We start from the raw sequence: 23,167 nt of genomic DNA, 5'->3' as shown, positions 1-23,167 counted from the left end.
TTTCCTTTACCTCCTTATGAAATCTGCTCTCTCTTTTTTTCTTCTTCTTTTTCCCTGGGTGTTCTTAATCACAATGCCTTTTACTGCAGCTCAATAGGAAATGGGTTAAATTCAGGAATATTTTCTCATCGCTGCCGCAGTTGGGCTCTGATATTGTTGCTGAGTTTGCAAATTAAGATATAAGATCAGAGCTGGCTAAGATTGTCATATTGTCTCCTCTAATTTGGAAAAGTGGAACTAGGCTAGGGAGAAGCCCATAAAAAAGACTTTATTACTCTCTACAAGGCTGACATAGAAACCGGTGCTCCAATCCCTTCTACCAGCCTCTTGCAATTACATTTCCGCAGGAAGAAAGGAAAGGAATTAGAAACAGGATAATGTAGCTTTAAATCACTTGGCAGGGCTGTGGCCTTCTAGTGGGAGCCACTAGAAGCTTTTGGGGTGTGTGTGTGTGTGTGTGTGTGTGTGTGTGTGTGTGTGTGTGTGTGTTTTGTTTCCGTTTTTTGGATTTGTTTTGTTTGTTTTTAAAATATTCTTCCTATATTGTTTAGTTGGACACAACAACAAAAAAACACAACTTGTTTGACCCTTCTCCAATAAAAATCTTCATTGTAATGTCCTATAAAACTTGTGCATGAGCCTGCTGAGCTCTGGCGTCTCCTTCCAACTGACATGGTGAGGATTTGCGTAGCTGTACAGTAAAGATCCTGCCACAGATGGAGCGAAAAGATGATCCAGATCAAACAATCCATGACATTGGACAGGGTGGCAGCCCATCTACCTGCGGTGCTGGTAAGCAACGAAGTCATATTTCCAGTTCTGGGGATTATGTCATCACTAATCTCTCTACATAAAGGTTCTGGGTTGTCTCAGTTGCCTTGCACTTGGGAGGGGCCTTCCGTTCTCTGGTTATTACACAGCAATATATAATTCTCCTTATAAACGCATGAAAACACAATACTATTGTCTAGTTCGAGAGTGACATTTCTAGCACAAAAGCGTGTGTGTGTTTTTAGTCTCCCATGGTCTTTTAAAATTTCATGCCTCTCTCACTTCACAGTTTGGTGCACATTTTCTCTCTCAGACGAGCAATAGGGGAGGGCACTGACATTCATCCATTGCTTGTGGGGAAATATTCACTGCATTTATTTTCTGGCCAGTATTAGTAGTAGTAGAACTTTATTATGGTCATAAGACCAGCCACATATAAAATATCAAAATATATAAGTATACAAAAGTATACAATATATTATGATTAAGTTTAAAACAATAAAACAGTTTATGATTATGTTTAAAACAGTTCTGAGGTAACCAACAACAGCTTCCAGCCATCTCCCCTAAAGCAATTTCAATATATCTAGCAGACTATGCTCTAACTACAGAGGTTCATCCATATTTAAGATCCTTTTCCTAATGCCCATTGCAGCAGTAAAAAATTTAGCGACACTATATGTAAACATAGGATTGGAATCAGATAACAGCACATACATACATTGTTGCTCTGTGCAACCGAAAAGTCGGCCAATTAAAGGAGAAATATGTTCTTCACGTATCTTCTTGTAATATATACGCCGCAACAGAATGTGTTCAGTTGTTTCTATCTGTTCCATTCCACATGGGCAAAGGCGCTCTGCTCAGGGGATCTTTTTATACCTTCCCTCCTGCACTGCTGAGGGTAGTGCATTAAGTCGGGCCAGAGTAAACGCCCTTCTATGTCTAGGCTGCTCCAGCTGGGCAAAATAAGGTGCTATTGCAACCTTTGGCCAGTATTATTATTCATTTCCTGTCATGACTTTTACTATCTCTCAACCTCATAAGGTTGTTGTGAGGACAAAAGAAGGGGAGGAACCACACCCACTGCCCTGAGCTCCTTAGAGGAAAGGTGGTATAAAAATGTGAAAAATATCAATCAATCAAATAAATAAATAAGCAAGCAAGCAAGCTATATGGGGGTGACAAAAATTTATGAGCCCCGGGTATCAAATGACCTTGCTACGCCACTGGCTCACCATTCTCTTTTCCACATTTCCTTTTTTAATCCAGAGAGTGGGATGAGCAGAGGTTAGCACAGCAGGAGGCCCTTGGGCTGGAGGCCCTTACTGTAGTCCTTTCTCCTTCTCAGTGTTCTCATTTTCCAGCATCTCCTCCTTCCAGCCAGAACTTTTTCCTCCCTTATATTGTATATTATACCCAGGTGACTGTAAGCTTTCCTGTTTTAGCTATCCTATTTAAACCTCTTATGATAGATTGCTGGAACTCACCAGTGACCTCAGCACTTGCCCCCAGTCCCAGGTGCACTGGCACACTACCAATTTGTCCTCATGCTACCAAAGAAATTCCACTGCAATCTAGTGGAACTAAGGGTGGATTGTGGCAGAGTGATCAAGAATGTCTCCAGGAATCTCAAAGGAAAGGCCTCATCTGTAACTACATGCCACAGTTTGGAGTAATTTAAGTTAGTTCTGTGTGGCAACCATAGATGCGTAAATGGGCCCTTCTTTCCAAAGAAATGTGTTTAGGAGTTGGAGTGTAAGCCTATCCTAAGCCTACTAGAATTCCAACAGTAAAGATTCTCTTTGTAAATTAGCATGTATTAACGGTGCAGCTCTATTAATTCCATGTGTTCCTGTAGTTCACCATCATCAGGTGACCAGGGAAACAGATCTGTAAACTGCAGTAACATTCTCTCTCTCTTCTCCCCCCCCCAATCCACCCTCCCTCTTTTATGAAGTGAGCTCATCTTCCTTCAAAGAACAGCTGAAGTTTTGCACATGTGCAAAGTGACTGGAAGCTTTGTATGATCATGCCTTTTCGAGAAACTATTCTGGATAAAAACAACAAAGAGTCCAGTGGTACCCCAAAGATTAACTGATATATTGTGACATAAGAACCCACTACATCAGTTGTCTGAAATAATACATTTACTCCTCTCCACTGAGGCTTTACATCAAAGTAAGCGTGTACAGGAGTGAAATCTGAATCTACAACTGAGATTTATTTGGGAAAAAAAGAAATTAGCATAAGCTTGAATATATTCATAAAAGTTTAAATTTATTTGTAGTCTAATACCTTTTACCCATTTCCTTGGAAGGTTTTGGAGGTATAAGTAGTCATTGGAGTCAATAAGCAGTGGTGTTACTGAGGGTGCAAATGCACCAGGTGACACTATCAGGGGGTGACACCAAAAGCTCCAGAACCAAGGCATAATCAAGGTATATTCACTCCATCAGTCATTTTCTCCAGAAGTCCAGGCCTACCCATCTCCAGAGCCCAGGTCTACTGGGCTTCCCAAAACTGAGCCCAGATCTACTCCCCTGGTAGACCTGGCCTCCTGGTCTGCGTGGCCTCTGTCTTTCACTCCCCAGATATGCAATCCATGGGGGTAAAGCCATGAGTTACCGCACTAGGAGACACCAACACTAGTGACGCCATTGTCAGTGAGACTTCATTCCATACTTTCATAACATCTGGAAGCATGTAGCATTTTCGCATTGATCGCCATTGATTAATACGGTCCTTTATAGCCTAGCTTTCAGAAAAAAAGATTAGGCGGTATCAGAATTCTCCACTTAGTCCTCCCTGTAAAATGCTATTAGCAACTCTGTGGTTTCTTAGTAGTTCCCCCCCTCCCAACCCGGAGTCCTCCAAACCACACCATATACATTTATCAAAAGTCCTACTACCTTCCGGAATGGTGAAGGGAGGCTTAGAGAAGTTCAGTAGGAATGTTGCCTTGCACTGGCCCACAGTGCACCAGCAGTGTGCCATGGGTGCCACCCACTACAGTTTTAAGCTAGCTAGCTATTGATTAATATTTTGAATGGTTTCGTTTAACACTGAATTACTTCTCAAAACATGATAAGTTATGTATAAGGTTGTTGGGGGAAAGAAACCTCTGCATGTCCTCTTCTGTAATGTGCTGTACAATTTATCTCATGTTGTGATGTTATAAAGCTGTATATTTTCTCAGTTCCAGCAATGGCAGCCCACCAGTGATGGGGACCATGAGCACCAGAGGCCACAAAGTCATTATTTTTTTTAATGAACTTTTTTCTTCTTGGATTTAACACATATTATTTATTTATTTTATTTATTTATACCCCACCTTTTTGCCCAACAGGCACACAAGGCGGCTTACAAACAATTTAAAAATACAACATGAAAAACAATCATTAAAAACAATTTACAATAATTAAAAAATCTAAAAACAAACAAACCCCGTGGATTCTCATATAAAAAAGCAAGAAGCAAGAACGCCAGCCAGCCTCAACAATTAAAAGCTTTTTGAAATAAAAAGGTCTTCAGTCCACGCTGAAACGTTAGCAACGAGGGAGCAGTTCTCAGTTCTAAGGGGAGGGTATTCCACAGTTCGGGGGCCACCACCGAGAAGGCCCTCTTCCTGGCCGCCGCCCCTCTCACATCTCTTAGTGGCGGCACAGTCAAAAGGGCCCCCCCAGATGATCTAAGAGCATGGGCAGGATTGTAGGGAAGGAGTATCTTATCTGTACCATAAGATATAACTAGAAAAGGGGGGGGAGTCAAGATTTCACTGTCATATCATGAGACAAGTTTTTTCCTAAGTGTTTTAGAGAAGAAGGAGAGCAAGATTCCTAGTTACCATTTTTAACCATGGCATTTCTGTTTGGATATTTATTTTTTAAAGCAATCTGATGTACTGTTAAACTGTTCTTAAATAATCCACATCATTAGCTAATCTGGAATTCAGCTACAACTGGTTCTCTGTATTATATGGAAATATCTGAAAGTGATCCCAGATTATTAAATTTTGCCTCTGCTTTGCTAGTGATACATGCACTGCTGGAGTTTTGCTAACATTCAACAAATTCAGATGCTCCAGTTTAATTTTTATGGCAGTAGGTCTTGCTATCAGGTGTGAAACAGGAATTGCTATAATTCTGTTGACAGATAAGGTCAGGGGAGGAATCATAGAAATAATGTTTATAGAACTGATGTTTATACTAGTTATTTATCACTTCTAAATGATATGGGCTGCCATTTTCAACCACTTTGCTGTGGCACACTGGTGTGCCGCGGATGTCTACAAGTGTGCTATGGGAGTTTGGGGGAGGATCATTTGTTAGCAGAGTTACTGGGGGATGCGAGCCCCTGTTGTCAGTGCAGTGTGCCTTGACAATGGTCAAAAAACTGATGATGTGCCATGACAGTTTTAGTGCCTTGTGGGTGTGCCATGAGATGAAAAAGATTGAAAATCGCTGATATAGGAGAACAATGTGCTTTATTATTCATATGTTCACTCAAGTGAGGTTTGGTTTTAAGACCGTATTCTGGTATCATTGGAAATGAGATTGATGTCCCAGAAGAGCAAGCAGGAAATATATGAGTACAATAAAATGTCAGGAACCAATGGATCTCAGAAGATGGTGAAATGAAGTTAAAAATCAGCAAATAAAGCAAAAGCACTTTGCACAATACAGTTAAAATGAATTGTACTAAACACTAAAAATGCACCCAGAACAAGAGGTCAGCAGAGGAAACAGGAGTATCACAATGAAATGATGGGAGACACAGTAGATATTGTTAGAAATTAAACCAGCTAAGGAGGATATGAGGCTGATGCCAGAACAAGACATAAATTTCCCAACGGAAGAAGAGATACCGAAGTAGATCAAAATCATCATGATCATATGAAATTAGAAAGACTACAGCCTGACACATTTCCAGAACCAGATGCAATCTGCAAAGAGAGCCAAATTAAATATTTTTTTGTTCCGTACCATTACAGCTGTGAAGTTCTAGAATTGCTGGAGCAAAATGATGGTGACAGTGTTGAATAATTTAAGGAAGAATTTTCATTATATTTGAGATCAGGAAGGGACCTCTCCAAAAATAAAATTTGTGGACTTTATAGTATGGAATAATGTGACCTCCAGATTCCTGAGGCACATCTACTATCTTTTTTGTGGAAAATGTTGATGGTCTAGAATTGATTTTATAAGTTGATCTCTAAAGGCCAGTTTGGGGGATAGAGACAAGGCTTTATAGGGTAGCTTCTTGGTTCCGTTCCATTCCATAATATCTAGTATTCCATAATATTCCATAATATTTAGATATAAAAACAGTGAGAATCAACTATGTGAGAGTAGGAAAAAGGAACTGTCCGTCCTTTAACTCTTTCCTTCCTTCATGTATTCACTAGATCAGTGATTCTAAAATCCTTACCTTCGCAACCCACTTTGTCATCTTTGGTGGGTCCCATGTCAGCTTTAACCTGGAAGCTGCAGGGCAGTACGATGCATGGTCTGCAAGGCAGTCTGGGGCACATGCAGTACACCACTGTCAATGAAGTAGGTCACACGCCATATTGCCCTGCGGCTTCCCAGTTGCAGCGCGTACGCAACCCATCAAAAAGCAGGTCAGAACCCGCTGGTAGGTCACAACCCACAGTTTGAAAAATGCTGCATTAACTCCATCTTAAAACAGACCTCCAGGAAAGCAATTTGCAGAAAGATCCAACAAGTGCTGCTATCACCTGCTATAGTGAGCTGAGAACTTCCTTAGCTTGCAGAAGTGGAGTGAATGGAAGTGAGCAGATACCAGCCTGATCAGCCCAGGACTTCCCTTGATAATGCAGATCTGTGGATGTACCCCATCCATTCCTTTCAGGGAAGAGGGGTGTTACGTGGTGGCATGCATTCATCCACAGTTGTACTTGGAGCTGAGTGCCTGCCAGGAAAGAAGGGGCCAGACTTACCATGTGGGATATTTACAGGGCTGATGGGAAGAAACCACAGAAAACCACAGGCCAGGAAGCCCCCCCCCCCCACCACCACCACCATAGGATGCAACACATGCCCTGTTGGCACAGATGCATCAGTGCTGGAAAGAATTGGGCTCTGGGTGCCTTGTGACCATGGCCACCACCGAAAGACTCCTGATGTTGAGAAGAACCTCAATTTCCTTCCCCTGGACTCCTCTGGAAAGTCAATCTAATCTCCTACGTTCCTTCTCCTTCCACATTTTCCTCCTCTATGCTCTGCCACTTCTGATTCTAAGAAGTTCCTCTCTCCTTGTTTCTCCTCTAACTACCCCCCTGCTTCACATCACCTGAATGTTAGCTATAGAGATTGCTTGTCTAGAGTATGATGTGAGTAACAGCCCGATCCTGAGCTACCCAGTGCCCAGAAGAGCAGCAGCGCTAAAATGGCTGCTACTGCATCCTATGCACAGCCACCAGAGTCTCCTCAGGGGAAGGGGACATTTGTCCCTTTCCCCCAGGGAAAAGCCCAAGCCCCACAATGGGGCTACTCAAGTCTGTGCTGGCTATTTTGCCAAAGCAGAGTTGAGAGGTCCCATGTTGGGCCAGTAAGTCAGATGTGGGATTCTGGATCTGGCAGAGCAGAGCTCTGCTAGTCCCGCCCCCCTCCTGCTCTGATCACTCCCTCTGTCCTACTTTTCCCCCATCCTCTCCTCACCCCAAAACACCTCCCCCCAGCCCCAGTTAACCACCACCTAGAGCTCATCCACCCTCTCTCACCACCTGCTCTCCCCCCGCCCCCAAAAGCGTCCTTCCTGTCTTCCCCAGACCCCTCCAGATCCCCGCACCAGCCTAGCTTGGCCAGTGCAGGTTTACTGTTGTGCCAGGCCAACTGGTTTGGGCTAGCACCGTTCAGTGCTTTATGGCACTTTCATAACAGTGATGGGCCGGTGCAAGAGACTTGCACCAGCCCATCTGCCAGTCAGGACTGCACCCTTCATGTTTTAAAAACCACTGATGGTAACAGAGGTTACCTAATAGCCAACTGAAACTGGGCAGGATCTCCTGCATCAGTCACCCACCTCTCCATGATGTATGCCTGGTTCATTTTTTCAGTCACTACCTGATCCTGGATTATTACTTCTTGTTTTGCATCCTACCTGGTCTTAAACAGCTACATCTTATGAAATGACGAGATTATTGATGCCATCAATACTGCTGTAGAATCTCTGTTTCTCTGTGTTCATCTCTCCTCTTCCTCCTACACATGTTACCTATTTCAGCACCATCTCTGTCATGGACATATTTGATATTCTATATTCTATATATATTCAGAATTCACTTGTTTTCCAGCTCACGTCACTTGTACTTTGGCAAGTGCATGAATTCTGCATGTGTTTCACAAAAGCTGACAAATACACATGTCTGTTTCATCACATGTACAGACACAGCAGGAAGCCACTAGCAGGAATCACTTCCTGACCTGAATGATTCTAGCAATAAAACAGCACACACCACAAAGTCACTTTGTACTGTACATCCTTTCTCCTGAATGAAGATTCTATTCATGTAGCAAAACTGCCTTGTGTGAAGCAGCCGAGGAGGCTCCCTGTTATGATATTAACCTCAGTTGTCTCTCCATTGAACTCATTAATGCACAGCTCTTACAAACTTCCAAATGTCATGAATGCAAGGTTGAGATATTTGACTGAAGGAAGTGGGAATATGGAGGGTATAGGTCTGCGGTTTTAAAACTCTCCGGGAGCAAAAGCAGAAGTGGAGCGCGATCGCCCCACTCTCCCTTTCCCTGACCTGGGGTGCCCTGCAGGCGCTCGTGCAGGGCTCCCCGCACACAGGAACGGCTGCTGCAGGGACTGGAGGGTGCGCCCCAGTTCTTGCAGCCCCATAAGAAGGGAAAGCGGAGCAATTGTGCTCCACTTCCAGTTTTGCGGAGTGGGGCGCGATCACTCCACTTTCACTTTTCCTGACCTGGGGAGCCCTGCCAAAGGTTGTGCAAGGCTCCCCCCCGGGAGGCTGCAGGAGGCTTGGGCAAGTGCACCCAAGCCCCTGCAGCCCCCCTGAGCGGCGTGATCCTGTAGATCCTGTGGATCACGCCGCTGCCTTCTCCCTGTCTCCTGGCTGCCCCTGCCCCTTAAGGGGCAGGGGCCAGGACCCACAGGCTGGGGCGTCGCAATGCTCCAATTTAAATACCACTGGTATAGGTGGTTGACAAATCATGTTCTCTTTGTTCTCCCTCAAATGCCCCCCCCCATTCTATTCAGGTCACCTAATCAATCTCTCAAAGTGGCACACATTAGCACACCAAAGGGAAGGCGGGAACTGAAGTATAATGTCTCCTTGCTATTAAAGCTGCAGAGTTGGGGCTCCAACCAGCATGTTAGTCAATGCCTGTAGTTCAAAGACACTAGTTTATTTGTTTAGGCAGTAATTGTCTCCTCTGCATTCAGAGAGGCCTTGAAATCGCTTCTATGTTTAGAAACTAATTGCTCTGTTAGGGCTGCCTGTCACTGCATTTCTCTTTTTTTAGAACTCTGTTTATTCCTAATACCCCATTTCCCAATTTACTCCCTTCTAGCACTTGATTGATGAATGTGCATCTTCCTGACATACTCTGGAAACCTTTACAATATGCCTAAAGGCAATATAGCTCCAACTTGGGCTGTTCACAGACCCTGGCTACTAGATGCCTTGACTGCCTGGTTTTCAGAATGAACCGTTACATCTGAAGTCCCTTGTTTCTCATTCAGTAACCAAGCAGTCCCCTATGCATGGCTGGTCCAAAGTCCCACCCGATTCATTTCTAAGGGATTTCCAAGCGTATACAGGGTTATGCTGTTAGTAACCCCAAATATGAAGTTAAGGACAGTGCTGATAATGTAGAAGAAGCCTATGACATTTGGGTAGTTTACCTCTACTACAATTTATGTAGATGCACTGATATACTGGGGGTGGGAAGGTTTGTACTCATGGAATAGATATTATTATCATTATTATTATACCACTTTTCAACAAAAGGTTCACAAAGCAGTTTGCAGAGAAAATCAAATAACTAATGCCTCCCTGTCCAAAAGGGCTCACGATATAAAAAAGATGCAAAAGAACACCAGCAGACTGCCACTAGAAAAGACACTAGTGAGATGAGGAGGGCCAGTTACTCTCCCCCCTGCTAAATAAAGGAGGAGTACCCACTTGAAAAAGTGCCTCTTACCCAGTTAGCAGGGGTCATTAGCGATGGGCATAGCTCACAGTATTTAATGCAACTACTGGCATTACTTCCGGAAATGGGCTGTGGGTTCCAATACAGCACTGAAATATGCACCAGGCATAGTACACAGTGTTTGACTTCATTACAGATGTATATACAACAATTGTCATGGCTGCCTTCCCGCCAGTGACGGGGTGCTCAGGGTCACATGAGACATTATCCTAAACATATCATTAGTCCTTCCTGGTTTTGCTCTTTTAAAATAAATGGCATGCAGGAGAGACAGATCAGGATAAAATAGCAGTGGACCAGACAGGTTGTCTCTTTAAGACTTGCTCTACTGCAGCTTCTATCCTGATTGTGGACCCCTATATTTTCTAATTATTATTATTTAATTTAAAAGAATGGTTCAGCTGGCTTTCCCAATAATTATTTAGCCATCAGCTTTCATGCCGATGGAAGCCCAGTAATTGGGCTCGCTCTCCCCCTCCAAATGGGAGGAAGACCATGGGAAGGTTCCCCTCTCTGGTGGCAGCAACACACTCTTTGTGGAACTGCCTGTGTTGCTGAGGTCTAGCTTCTAGAAACCTCATGCTTCATTGACACCTCCTCCTTTCTCCTCCTCAGATTTTTGTTTCTCAGTCCACATAACCTTCTAAGCTGCACCCTTTCCTTTCAGCTACTTTGGTCTCAAGTCTTCCTGACACCTCTTCCCTGGCTCATTAAGATCTTCTCGTTTCGAGCTCGCTGTGTGGTCTTAATTCAAGAAAACAACCTTCCTTTCCCTCAGAGAAAGTAAACTGCAAAGAGTCTACTAATACATAGCAAAGGCTTCACTACAATTAGGTTAGAGTAATAGTGATTGCTGCAATATATCTGATGCATACCAGCCTGATCTCTAAGCCAAAGTGATACCTGAAGTAGTGCACAAATTCCACCCACCCCCCCAAAAAAAATGTGTGCACTCCCCACCACTGCCATTTCGTCCTCTTCCCCATCTAAGCAGCCAGGTGGATAAGGAGAGGTGTATATTTCCAAAATACAGCACTGTAGATCTCCTGATGCCCAAGACCTCCTGATGTAGTATGCCCAAGTCCTCCGGGGTAGTATGCCAAATGCTGCCCCCTTATCTGACAGCGTGCCAGCCCCTGCTTCTCCCATTCTCCAATGTCTTGGCTCAGCATTCTTTACTCATCCACATTCTCTCTTCCTCTCTGCCCCCTCTTCTGTTTCCAATCCAGAGAGTGGAAGAAGGAGCAGTGGTGGTAAGTAGGCTAACACAGTTTCTCACCAGGGGCCCACTAGGTGGATTGCGAGCCAATTTCCAGTGGGTTCCCATTCATTTTAAAGTGTATTTTATTTTCACACTCTTAGTACAACTTGATGCTACCATGGTATGTGACTGCATTTGGGGAAATGTTACAGATCTGCACTTTTAACAGACTACTATGTATGGGCTTTTAACAATGAGAGCCAATGGGTAAGTGGACAGGATTACTCCTGGGTAAGTGGATAGGATTGCAGCCTTTGGAATGTTTGGGGATTTATTTTAAACTGATTGGCAACTGCCTGGGAGAGCTCTCTTTATTTCAAATAAATTTTTAAATTTATACTTATTGTAAACTTGTAATTTACTTAATTAACTAACTGGTTTTTGTCACATGGGGGGTGTAAAACATTTTTCTGATTGATGATGTCACTTCAGGCATGACATCACTTTCAAGTTAAAGACATCACTTCCAGTGGGTCCCAACAGATTGACATTCTAAAAAGTGGCTCCCAGTGCTAAAAAGTTTGAGAACCACTGGTTTGCTGTCTGAGGTAGCCACTGCACTTAACCTCATGGATGGGCCAGGCCTAAATAGAAAGTCATGCAAATTGGGGCAAAAAATCAAAACTTTAGATATAGGCTGATGGGTTCTGAGCTGTCTGTGACAGATCAGGAGAGAGATCTTGGGGTGGTGGTGGACAGGTCGATGAAAGTGCCGACCCAATATGCGGCGGCAATGAAGAAGGCCAATTCTATGCTTGGGATCATTAGGAAGGGTATTGAGAACAAAACGGCTAATATTATAATGCCGTTGTACAAATCTATGGTAAGGCCACACCTGGAGTATTGTGTCCAGTTCTGGTCGCCGCATCTCAAAAAAGACATAGTGGAAATGGAAAAGGTGCAAAAGAGAGTGACTAAGATGATTACGGGGCTGGGGCACCTTCCTTATGAGGAAAGGCTACGGCATTTGGGTCTCTTCAGCCTAGAAAAGAGACGCCTGAGGGGGGACATGATTGAGACATACAAAATTATGCAGGGGATGGACAGAGTGGATAGGGAGATGTTCTTTACACTCTCACATAACACCAGAACCAGGGGACATCCACTAAAATTGAGTGTTGGGTGGGTTAGGACAGACAAAAGAAAATATTTCTTTACTCAGCGTGTGGTCAGTCTGTGGAACTCCTTGCCACAGGATGTGGTGATGGTGTCTAGCCTGGACGCCTTTAAAAGGGGATTGGACAAGTTTCTGGAGGAAAAATCCATTACGGGGTACAAGCCATGATGTGCATGCGCAACCTCCTGATTTTAGAAATGGGTTATGTCAGAATGCCAGATGCAAGGGAGGGCACCAGGATGAGGTCTCTTGTTATCTGGTGTGCTCCCTGGGGCATTTGGTGGGCTGCTGTGAGATACAGGAAGCTGGACTACGTAGATGGGCCTATGGCCTGATCCAGTGGGGCTGTTCTTATGTTCTTATGGTTCACCTACCCACTGCTAAGAAAGAATCAAACAGTACTAGCTATTTTGCTGTTTATCTAAGCTAACAACATACACAAATATTGCGTGTAAGAATTATAGTTGCTTTTATTGCATTTCTGTTAATCATGCCTAGTTGGTACAATTCATCGTCTTTCTGACATTGTGAAAACCTTTTCACACAGATTAGCCTATTAAATTTTTTACAGTCTCCTCTTAGAAGCAGGTATTATTGCCAAGAAGGAATGAGGAGGAGAATTCTAGTAAAGGAAGTGTTTCCAACCCCTCCGTGTTTTCTATGGCTTTTAATTTTTTTAAAAAAATTATTTTTTCTTTAAAGGAGAACATTTATAATTTGATAGCATTCCTTGAACACAAGAGGTTGTAAGCTTGTAAGGGCTTTATCTGAAACCCACTGAGATGAGCAGGAAAGCTCTTACAAATATCAGAGAGCTCCCAATCAGCCCTCAAGTGTGATTAATTAGGGACTCAACCTGAGCTTCCTAATAGCAGGAGTTTTGGGGGTTGGGGGAGGGGGAGAGAGGCAGGGAGAGACCTTGACAAACCAAATCTGTAATCTTTGAAGGAGAACATAGCTTGTTCTGCTGTCAAGAACTTATGTCTTGGGAGTAAGGCCAAAATGCATACATAGTTTACTTCAGGTTAGCAAGTCCCACCTACTTCCCAGGCAGTTTGATAAAAAGGGGGCATCAAAATGGGAGCTCAGTTACCCTACTAGTAGTAGCCTACCCTAGTAGTTAGTTACCCTACCCTAGTAGTTAGTTCTGCCTAGCTAACCACAGTAACCAGGTATGGGATTGCTCCCTCCCCCAATGAGAGTCAGATTGCCAAATTGTCTCTTTGTACCAGGAGCCTCTAGAACTTTTTGTTCCAAACTGTCACAGAGAAGGAACTCCAACCTTAGCCTCCTACTGAAGTTCTTCCTTTTTTCACAGCAACCCTATAGGTCATGTCACCTCAAGAGTACGCTACAGCTTCCTCTGTGGTTTCTACTGTTCACCTTAAGCAGGAGTGGCTTCTGGTATAACAACCATCCCTTCTACTTAACCTATCAGAAAGAGGGGCTGTGCACCAATGCCACCTAATGCAAAGAGAGACAGATAGAATCCCTCACCCTTTTCCACATATAGTTTCCCACCGCCATAAAGCAGGTGATAGGATTGGGCCTTTAGTCTTAGACTAAGCCTAATGTCATACTTACAAGCCATGGGTCTTGAACATTGCTTGGGTGCTTTTCTTATCTTGCCCTTTCGACTGCCATGCCCTGTCACTGCGACATGCTTTGATTTTGCTCCGCAAGTACAAATTGAGAGAGTCAGAACACACTGTGAAATCTGCTTGCCAAAGCATCAGTGCAAACTGAGTGGACCCAGGTGCTCCTTTTACTGAGACACAGAAATTTTCACAGGACTCAGTGGCCCCTTTAAATGGCCATTTCCACCTGCCTGTGCTAGCAGCCAGGCATTATTCCTGTTCCTGGTGCCCTGTGTTTATTTAGGTGTGTCTGTTTGTTTCTGCATCTCATTTAACACATTCATAAAGTCAGCCCAGCAAATTTTTAAAAGCTGGAATTTAGAGTTCCTCACATTACCACCATGTGCATGACTAATATGCAGATGTATGCTGGGGAAATAGCTATGGGTGTGACGTGAAGGATGTCTAACAAAGAAATGCTTCCCAAGATGCAATTAGAAGCCCGTTATACATGCAGGTTATTTCCACTATTCACCCTGTGCCCCCCCCCAAGCTCCTCTATTCTTGGTTCAGGAGTGTATCATTTTGCTATACTGCTCAAAACAAAGCATTCTGAAGGGCCCCCTCCCTGTACCCCACAGCAATGCCCTCACAGGAGGGAAGATTTGTGCTGGCCTCAGAATGGAGACAGCAACTCAAAGCAAAGCTGGAACGGTTTCTTACCCAGCATCACATGTAAAAGGAAGAACCGGGAGATTGCAAAATCTATTTCCTATCTATGCAGGCGATATAGGTCCAGTTCTGGTCGCCGCATCTCAAAAAAGACATAGTGGAAATGGAAAAGGTGCAAAAGAGAGCAACTAAGATGATTATGGGGCTGGGGCACCTTCCTTATGAGGAAAGGCTACGGCGTTTGGGCCTCTTCAGCCTAGAAAGGAGACGCCTGAGGGGGGACATGATTGAGACATACAAAATTATGCAGGGGATGGACAGAGTGGATAGGGAGATGCTCTTTACACTCTCACATAATACCAGAACCAGGGGACATCCACTAAAATTGAGTGTTGGTTAAGCGGGTTAGGACAGACAAAAGAAAATATTTCTTTACTCAGTGTGTGGTCGGTCTGTGGAACTCCTTGCCACAAGATGTGGTGCTGGCGTCTAGCCTAGACGCCTTTAAAAGGGAATTGGACAAGTTTCTGGAGGAAAAATCCATTATGGGGTACAAGCCATGATGTGTATGCGCAACCTCCTGATTTTAGAAATGGGTTATGTCAGAATGCCAGATGCAAGGGAGGGCACTAGGATGAGGTCTCTTGTTATCTGGTGTGCTCCCTGGGGCATTTGGTGGGCCGCTGTGAGATACAGGAAGCTGGACTAGATGGGCCTATGGCCTGATCCAGTGGGGCTGTTCTTATGTTCTTATGATATGACCCACACAGTAAAGGACAGGCTGATTTGTCCCCACTGCATTTTGTCTTCTGCAGTTTAGCCAAGCCTGATATTCTGCCTTTTGATTGTGCCTCTTGCCTTTATTCACGATCTGCTCTGTGTTCCCCCAATATTGAATGGTTGGGGAGACACACACATGACAGAGCCTTTTCCATTGCAGTCCCATGTTGTTGAACTACTCTACAGCCCATTTAGGGTCCAATCCTATTATCTCGCAGTGCCGGTGCTGAGCCCTAGTGCTAGCGCTGGGTATTGTAAATGTGCTCTAAAGCATGTTTACCACACCTGGAGAGTAGGGAGTGCTGGCACTGGGCTGGCGCTAGTCAGGCACTGGGTCCAGCACCGGCAGGCCAAGCAGCCGCTGGGAGTAAGTGAAACCTCCAGGTGATGGGGCAGCCTCTGGGGGTGGGGGCAGAGTGGAATGAGAGTGGGATGGGGGGAGAAACCGGGGTGGGAGGGAGGTGGGACCAGTGGAGCTCTGCTCCACCAGATTCTGATCTCCATGTTCTCCAGAGGCTCTCGCATTTGTGCCAGCAAAATAGCTGTCGCAGATGTAAGGAGACCTATTTCGGGGCTGGGACAAAAGTCCCCTTTCCCTGAGGAGACTTCCGGCAGCTTTCCAGCAACTGCTGGATACAGTGGTAGCCACTTAGGCTACCAGCAAGCACCAGAAAGCATAGGATTGGGCTTCCCACCTTCTTGATATTGTCTTTTTTGTCCATAATCAAACAGTTCCCCCCATCCCCATTTGCCCCAGTTAGCTCATCCCCCATAACAACCTCTACTGCTTGTTTGCTACCATTGTCTGCTATATAGGCTCTCCCAAGAGGACTATAAATCAATTATTTATCTGCACTGGGTAGCATGACCACAGCAGCTACTGTTTGGGGGCCTAATTGAGTTTATATTCCTTGATGATTCAAAGATTCTTCCTCTTCTCTGGCATTGCAGCTTATATCTACCAGATTGTTGTATCTTATTCTTTTCTAAACCAACATAAAAGTTACATTTCACATAACAAAAAAATAAGCAATTACTAGATTTTTGCATGCCCACTGCTGTTATGAAAAATAAATTTTCTTTCCAAAGACTGTGATATACTCACAGTTTACAATGCTGCAACCTAATAATTTTACTGAGCTTTTCCGATGCTGCACAAAAGTCTTATTTTTTATTATTTTATTTTTGCACCAATGGGAGCTTTTCTCCAGGGCAAACAGTAGTGGGAAGCTTGATCCAGATCCAGGCCATGAGAGAGGCAAAAGTTGTACACCCCTTTTTGCCTCCCACACTGTAGTCCAGATCCATAGGGGGCCCTATCTGACTGCTAACACAAGTACACACAGATCCCACTACATCTAAGAAAGGCCTGTGAGCCAAAATTCTGCGGACTTCTGGTGTGCACTTACAAACTCTGCATAAACAGGAGGCTGTCTTTTTCTCTTCAATAGTGGCAACTCCTCCTCCATTAGCACATTGGATCTCAAATGTGCACACATCCAATGTTTGGATCCTTATACCTTTTTTTTGCATTTTTAGTACACTACTTGATTGCAATGCCAGTTGCATGCAGCATTCTAACACTTTCCCTAAGAAGTTCCTTCATCCAGTAAATGAAGATGAATGCTTTCAGAGAACTGGGGTGAGGGGGAGGCTGTGGGGGGGGGAGAGTGGGGGGGGAAACGCTTGCTGTGATCTTGTTTCCTGGATATAATCAGAGAGAGGCACGCAACCTGAACATAAGAGCTCTTAATGGCTGGCTTGGAGTGAACTGGAGAAAGCGGAGGGTGCTTGGCTGCTTCTACTGAGTCATAAGTTTGGAAACAAGGCCCTAAGTCAGAGCTATCAGCCCTAGTGCTGCTGTTTTCCTGGCTCATGATAAGCCTGTCTCTTTCTATCCCAGGCTCAGGCCTGCAATTTAACATCACAATGACAGCAATTGGTTGTCTTGAAAAACATCCCCAACCTCTCTATGTCTAATACAAATCGCTTATTCTTTCTAAAAAGGGAGTGAGTCATACAATTTTACAGACAAGCACATTCAGGCTACATTGTTAATGTGTTCTTTAATTAGTTATGTGGCATATAATGATGTGGGGTCAAATCATAATTTAATTTTTTGTACACTATCCTTTTTTTTATTGTGAGTTACAGTTAGACCACCCCCGACGATGAAGGATAACTCAGTATTATAGAGGATCCTAGCTGTAGATGATCAGGAAGTTTGCGATTCCCTTCCCACAAAGGCTCTTTACATTTGTTGTGTGCGTTCTTTTTTTGAAAGTCTTTGGCATTATACAACCTGCTTTGAAATCTGTAGCCTAAAACCTTTGTAAAACATCAGTTGAAAAACCAAAACAGATGCAAGCAAATGTGAATGAGCCTTTTTAGACAAAATATAATATGCTTTTTCGTTATTAATTTTTACCTCTACATCATAAATGCCTCAAGTATCATGTAATACATCTCTAAATGTAAGTGAAGAAAAGCCATTGTTTTAGTTAATTTTTTTCCCAAGGAAATGTGATCATGTTCTGGTGAAAAGAAATTCTCCTAAGTCACATCACATATGAACTGGGATTTAATTAAAATTGTTAGCACATTATTAACTAGCAATCTAGCATCTTGATATGATGCAATCCAGTAATATAATGTGGAGAAGAGATGGCCGACTCTACGTGTAAGGTCAGTGGGATTTGGTTTCTGCTCTTACATCCCTTTCATTTTCCAGACTCTTAACTTTATACACTCATAGCATTGCAGTGGAATAACATATTTCATTTAGCTCAGTGGTTTTTAGACTCAGCTCTATGGAACCTTGGGGCTTCTCAGAAACTTAAAGAACAAAGAGTCCTGTAGCACCTTAAAGACTAACCAATTTAGCACAGCCTTTAAAAAGCATCCTGAACCTCTCTATGTCTAATACAAATAGCAGATGAAGTGGACTGTAGTCCACAAAAATGTATTCTTTTAATAAGAGTCCAGTCCTATCCTTCCCTCGGGTACAGTGATACCAAAAATGGGCACGCTCTACCCAGCAGAGGGGCAGATCAGGGCGCTTCAGGAGAGGGAAAGGAATTTAAATCCCCTAACACACATGAAAGCTTCCTGACCCGCAATGTCAGGACCCTGCACTAGCAATTTCACTAGTGCAAATCCAAGGAGAGAAAGGGGCTGAGGAGGCAGCAAAAATGGGGGATAGGATCCCCCATCCTATGAGAGTTCCATTCCTGCCAGATCTACCCTGCCTGGTTTCACCCCTTCCCTGCCCTGTTCAGCCCTCCCTTGCCTCCTGCCACCTCTTCCACTGTCTTACCTACTCCAGAGGGCAGTGGGAGAGCCGACAACATCGGTCTTCACTAGCATCACTAGCAACCTGGCAGCATACTACTCAATACACTGCCCATAGATGCTTTACGACTGCTTTTCAGCAGTCTCTGCTAGCAGAACATGGGCTCTGCTACCTGCCAGTCGATAAGTTTGGGCTGTCAATTGGGTAGATCTTGAGGTTCCATAGCTTATGAAGGGATTTCTCAATTGAGAGACACATAATAGTGAACAAGTTACCCTGAAAAGTTTTTGTCATCGCTGTCAACTCTCTGACCACAGGAGAGTCTAGGATGTGTTCTAGGCCACTTCAGGCAGGGCAAAAATGAGACTCGATAGGCTTCTGGCCCAGCCCTGTCAATGGCCTATGGCAGTGAATCTCATTATGTGTTGCAGTAGGCCCTAGTACGGTGGTACAAAAGCCATGCTACCATCCACAATAGTGCCACTGCCAGAAATGACCAGTGACTTCAGATTTGCCTGGATGCTCCACTGGACCAGATAAAGTGGCAGAGGGGTGGTTTGTTGGCTGCTTAGGAGAGGCTCAGGATGGAAAGGGGGAGGACAAGAGCAAGGAGTGGGCTGGCGGGGAGGATCTCATTGGCAAAGGCACATGATAGATCTTATCCCCAGTTTTTCAACCTGCCGTTTTCCTTCCTCTATTCAGACATACATGCCAGAAAATAGCTGGCACGGGTCCAAGGAGACCCATAGCAGAGAGGCAAATTATATTTTTGTTTACCTCTCACTGGTCATCTGATAGCCCCCCCCCCCCAAGCAGGCAGAGCATGTTTTGTCAGTGAGGCTGCAAGACAGAAGACAATGGCAAATAGTATTGAACTGTTAGTGTGGCCAGTGCCCCACACATGAACAGCCCGATCCTATACTTTCCACCCCCCATCGATGTAGCAGCACCAAAATGGTGATTGCTGTGTGCTATGATGGGGGGCAGTTGTAGAGGTCTCCTCTAGGTAAAGGAACAATCAATCCCTTACCTGAGGCAAGCCTCCACAGCATCGACAAGTCTACTTAGACCTGTCTACTTAGACCTACTTAGAGCTATTTTGCTGTCACAAGTCCACGTTGACCCGCACCATGGGATTAGGCCCAGAAAGGGGGTTAGGATATAACAGCTGTCAATCAACCCAGAACGAAGAATGCTTTAGCAAGACAGCACTAAAGGAAACAGCATTATCAGATTACTGTATGCATCAAATCAATACCAAAGTGACCATAAACACTGAGAGTCTGAGTCCTTGGCATGGGAATGATTGAGCATATAGGATGAATTAAAAATTCCTTTCTGTTTTAATGAAAGAGATGGATACTTTGTGCCTCAGTAATCAAGGGCTTTACTTTAGGTTACTGTTTTTCTGACAATGGTCATATTTGGCAAATACATCTGGCCAACAGTTCACTCTCTATAATATGCAGCAGAGGAAGCAAATCCTGAACTGGGGGGGGGGGGGAATTTTACAGTGCTATGCAAGCATGATGGTAACATGATAGTAGCTTTGTTGCAGAAGATTTAGGCAACAAAACTGGATTTCTCAGTGTTTACTGGCATTCATTGTTTTCTTTTCATGTATCTTACATACATTCCTAGATGATCAATTTATCAAAGATTCAGTGTTCAGCATCTCTGATCAAATTCTGACAATCAAGTGGGATAGGACCCAACTAGCTGCACTGAATGTAAGAATAAGTGCTGTAAGCCTAAACTAGAGGATAAGGAACTTACAGCCCAATCTTAACCTGACTGCCTGTGCCACAATACAGTGGTGCCAAAACAGCTACTGCTGTATCCCACATGGGCAGAGAGGCAGCTAGAGGTCTCCTGAGGTAAGGGAACATTTGTTCCCTTATCCTATGTCAAGACCCAGCAGTTGATATGGGTCTACTCAGATCTGAAATCGCTGACACAGAACTGAGTAGCCCCATTTAGGGCTTTCAGGCACAGAAGGGGGAATAGGATACAGCGGCAGCCGCAATCCCTATCCCTCAAGGTCTAGTCTGCCCACCTCCTGCCCTGCATCACCACCCCTCCACTCAGCTTTGCCCACTTCCCGCCTTCCCCCTGCACTCCCTCCACCTTAGAATGCTTCCATACCGCTTGGTAGCAAACTCACTGTTGATGACTCCCAGGGCCTCTCTGACCGGTGCCAACAGGTCCTACCCGTTGTTTGGCCTCTGTGCCAGCACCTGCCTCCCCCGGGCTGCTGCAAAGTGCTTTATGGCACTTTTGCAACAGCCATTGCCAGGGCTGTGCACCTGAGAAATATGCTGTGGCCCTGGAGGATTGGACCATTAATTTCTTTATCCATATTTTTTTAAGACTGCTCCTGAAACAATCACATTTTTAAAGGGATAGAGAGCTCTTGCAGTAGCCTCACAAGTAATAAGCACTGTTTATCAAAATGAACCAAAGCATCTATAAGGTGTAATTACAGGAGTATAGCACTTGATTTGCTAATTGATTCTGTATGAAAGCCGGGAAAATTGTTCATTATTCTTATCAGATATCAGTTTTAAAATATAATAGATTTATTCCAGTGGTTCCCAACATTTGTTTGGGATGCTCCCCCCTTTTTTTAAAAAAATTATTTTCCAAAATAAAAACAAACAATAAATATAAACAAGCACATAACAAACACAAACTCAATACACAACACAAAAACACACCGTTGGAGGGTGCAGGCATTCATATATCAATATATCTAATCAATCAATAGATATCTTCTATTGTTCCTCTTCTAGTTTAGCCTCTTAATATCATTTATCCATCATATCATATATAATATATCATGTATACAATATATTCATCTAAATGCCCTGGGATGCTCCCCTCTTAAGGAGGCTAACGACCCAACCGGGGACCCGCCACTCCAAATGCATATAAGTAAAAAAGGGTTTTTTTTACTTACATACATTACACAGTGATGGTGGCAGAGAAACCTGGAAGTGCTTTACAGGACGCCCCCCCATATCCGCGGATACCATATCCACTGTTTCACTTATCCATAGATACGGATATACCCCCCCCCGTGTGCCAATTTAGTGATTTAAAAGCTTACCATTGGTGAGTTTCTTTCTTAAACCAAGTACTGTAAGCTGATTTTCAACCTGCCTCTCGGTAGCCCGAACACTTTAAAAAAAACACAAAAAACTCCAACAGGAAGCGAAGTTAGCACTTCCCGTTGTCCTCCAAGTTTTTTCAAACTGGCTGCAGGAATGCTTGAAAAAACTCGAAGGAGGTCAAGAGGCAGCACTAACATCACTTCCTGTTGACCTCCTTGGAGTTTTTTTTAAGTGTTCTGGCTACTTCTATCAAATATGATCAATGGACTGGAGATTCACATGCATTTTGCAGTAACTTTACTTTGATGGGGAATTCCAAGTATGTTGGGGAATTTGGTTTGCTCCTCTGAAAATTCCCGTACACAGCGATCAATAGCTTGCTGTGGCAAGTTCACTTAGGAATATGACTTGAAGAAATAACCTGGTGCTACATACTGGGGAATCTTTTTTCAAGCTGAATGGGTCTTTATATTCTCTATATATCATCTCCCTAATGGCTTTTCAACAGTTTGAGGTATTTTATAAAATTCCCACAGCTGCTTCACATTAGCTTGTTACTAAGGGACCAGGTAGTTGCTAAGTCTCAGATCCTTACACTTGTTTCTTGTTGATTGCTTAGTTGCAATCATGAAAAATGCAAACAGTCCCAACCGTTTTTTCCCCTAGTGATGTTGGCCTGTTCCAAAGAGAAACATGTGACAGACTTCATAAAAGTGACTTTGTTCTGCCTTTTTGTGCTTTTGGCTGAGAAGTTTTGTTAGGTTTTCACTTCCACAGAGTCAATCAGACCTAGAAAATAATATTTTAATAGAAGAAGTCAGCTTTGAGAAGCAACTTAAATAAAAAAAAATTCCTCCTCCTCCGTTTAGCTCTTGCTATGGAAGCAGAGATGTATACAGTAGTGTTTTTGAGGGGGAAAGGGGGGTAAATACCCCAGGGCATCACATCTCCCAGGGCACCATGCCACCTTCCTCCCTCCACCTTTGTCCTTGCCCCCATCCAGTCGAAAACCGGTAGTGAGGTTTAAAGACCTTCTGGAGGCCTCGGAACACCTTTGAATGAAGGCTTCCAGATGGCGAGGGGGTGGCATTCAGTGGGGGCGCAGCACCCTGTGGGGCTGGCCCCAGGCCGCACTGAGGCCAGGATCGCAAGTGGGTGCATGCTTCAAAGCTACTGTGGTGTCTGGACCAGGAAGGGGTTCTGGCATCTGTACCTGAATGCACCCCTAGGGAGTGTATTCTGTAGCTCAGGATCCCTTGGGTCAGGTTTGGGCTGGAAGTGCTACAAGCAAAATGCACTGCTCTGTTGACCAGGCAAAAGAAATGAGCAGGCTTCTAGCATGCATACCAGTCTTGACCAATCCAATCCAATTCATACTGGC

This window comes from Tiliqua scincoides, chromosome 6 (genome assembly GCF_035046505.1).
Source record: "Tiliqua scincoides isolate rTilSci1 chromosome 6, rTilSci1.hap2, whole genome shotgun sequence".
In the NCBI taxonomy this organism is placed as follows: Eukaryota; Metazoa; Chordata; class Lepidosauria; order Squamata; family Scincidae; genus Tiliqua; species Tiliqua scincoides.
The sequence above is the reverse complement of the archived record's forward strand: the minus strand, read 5'-3'. Positions refer to the sequence as shown.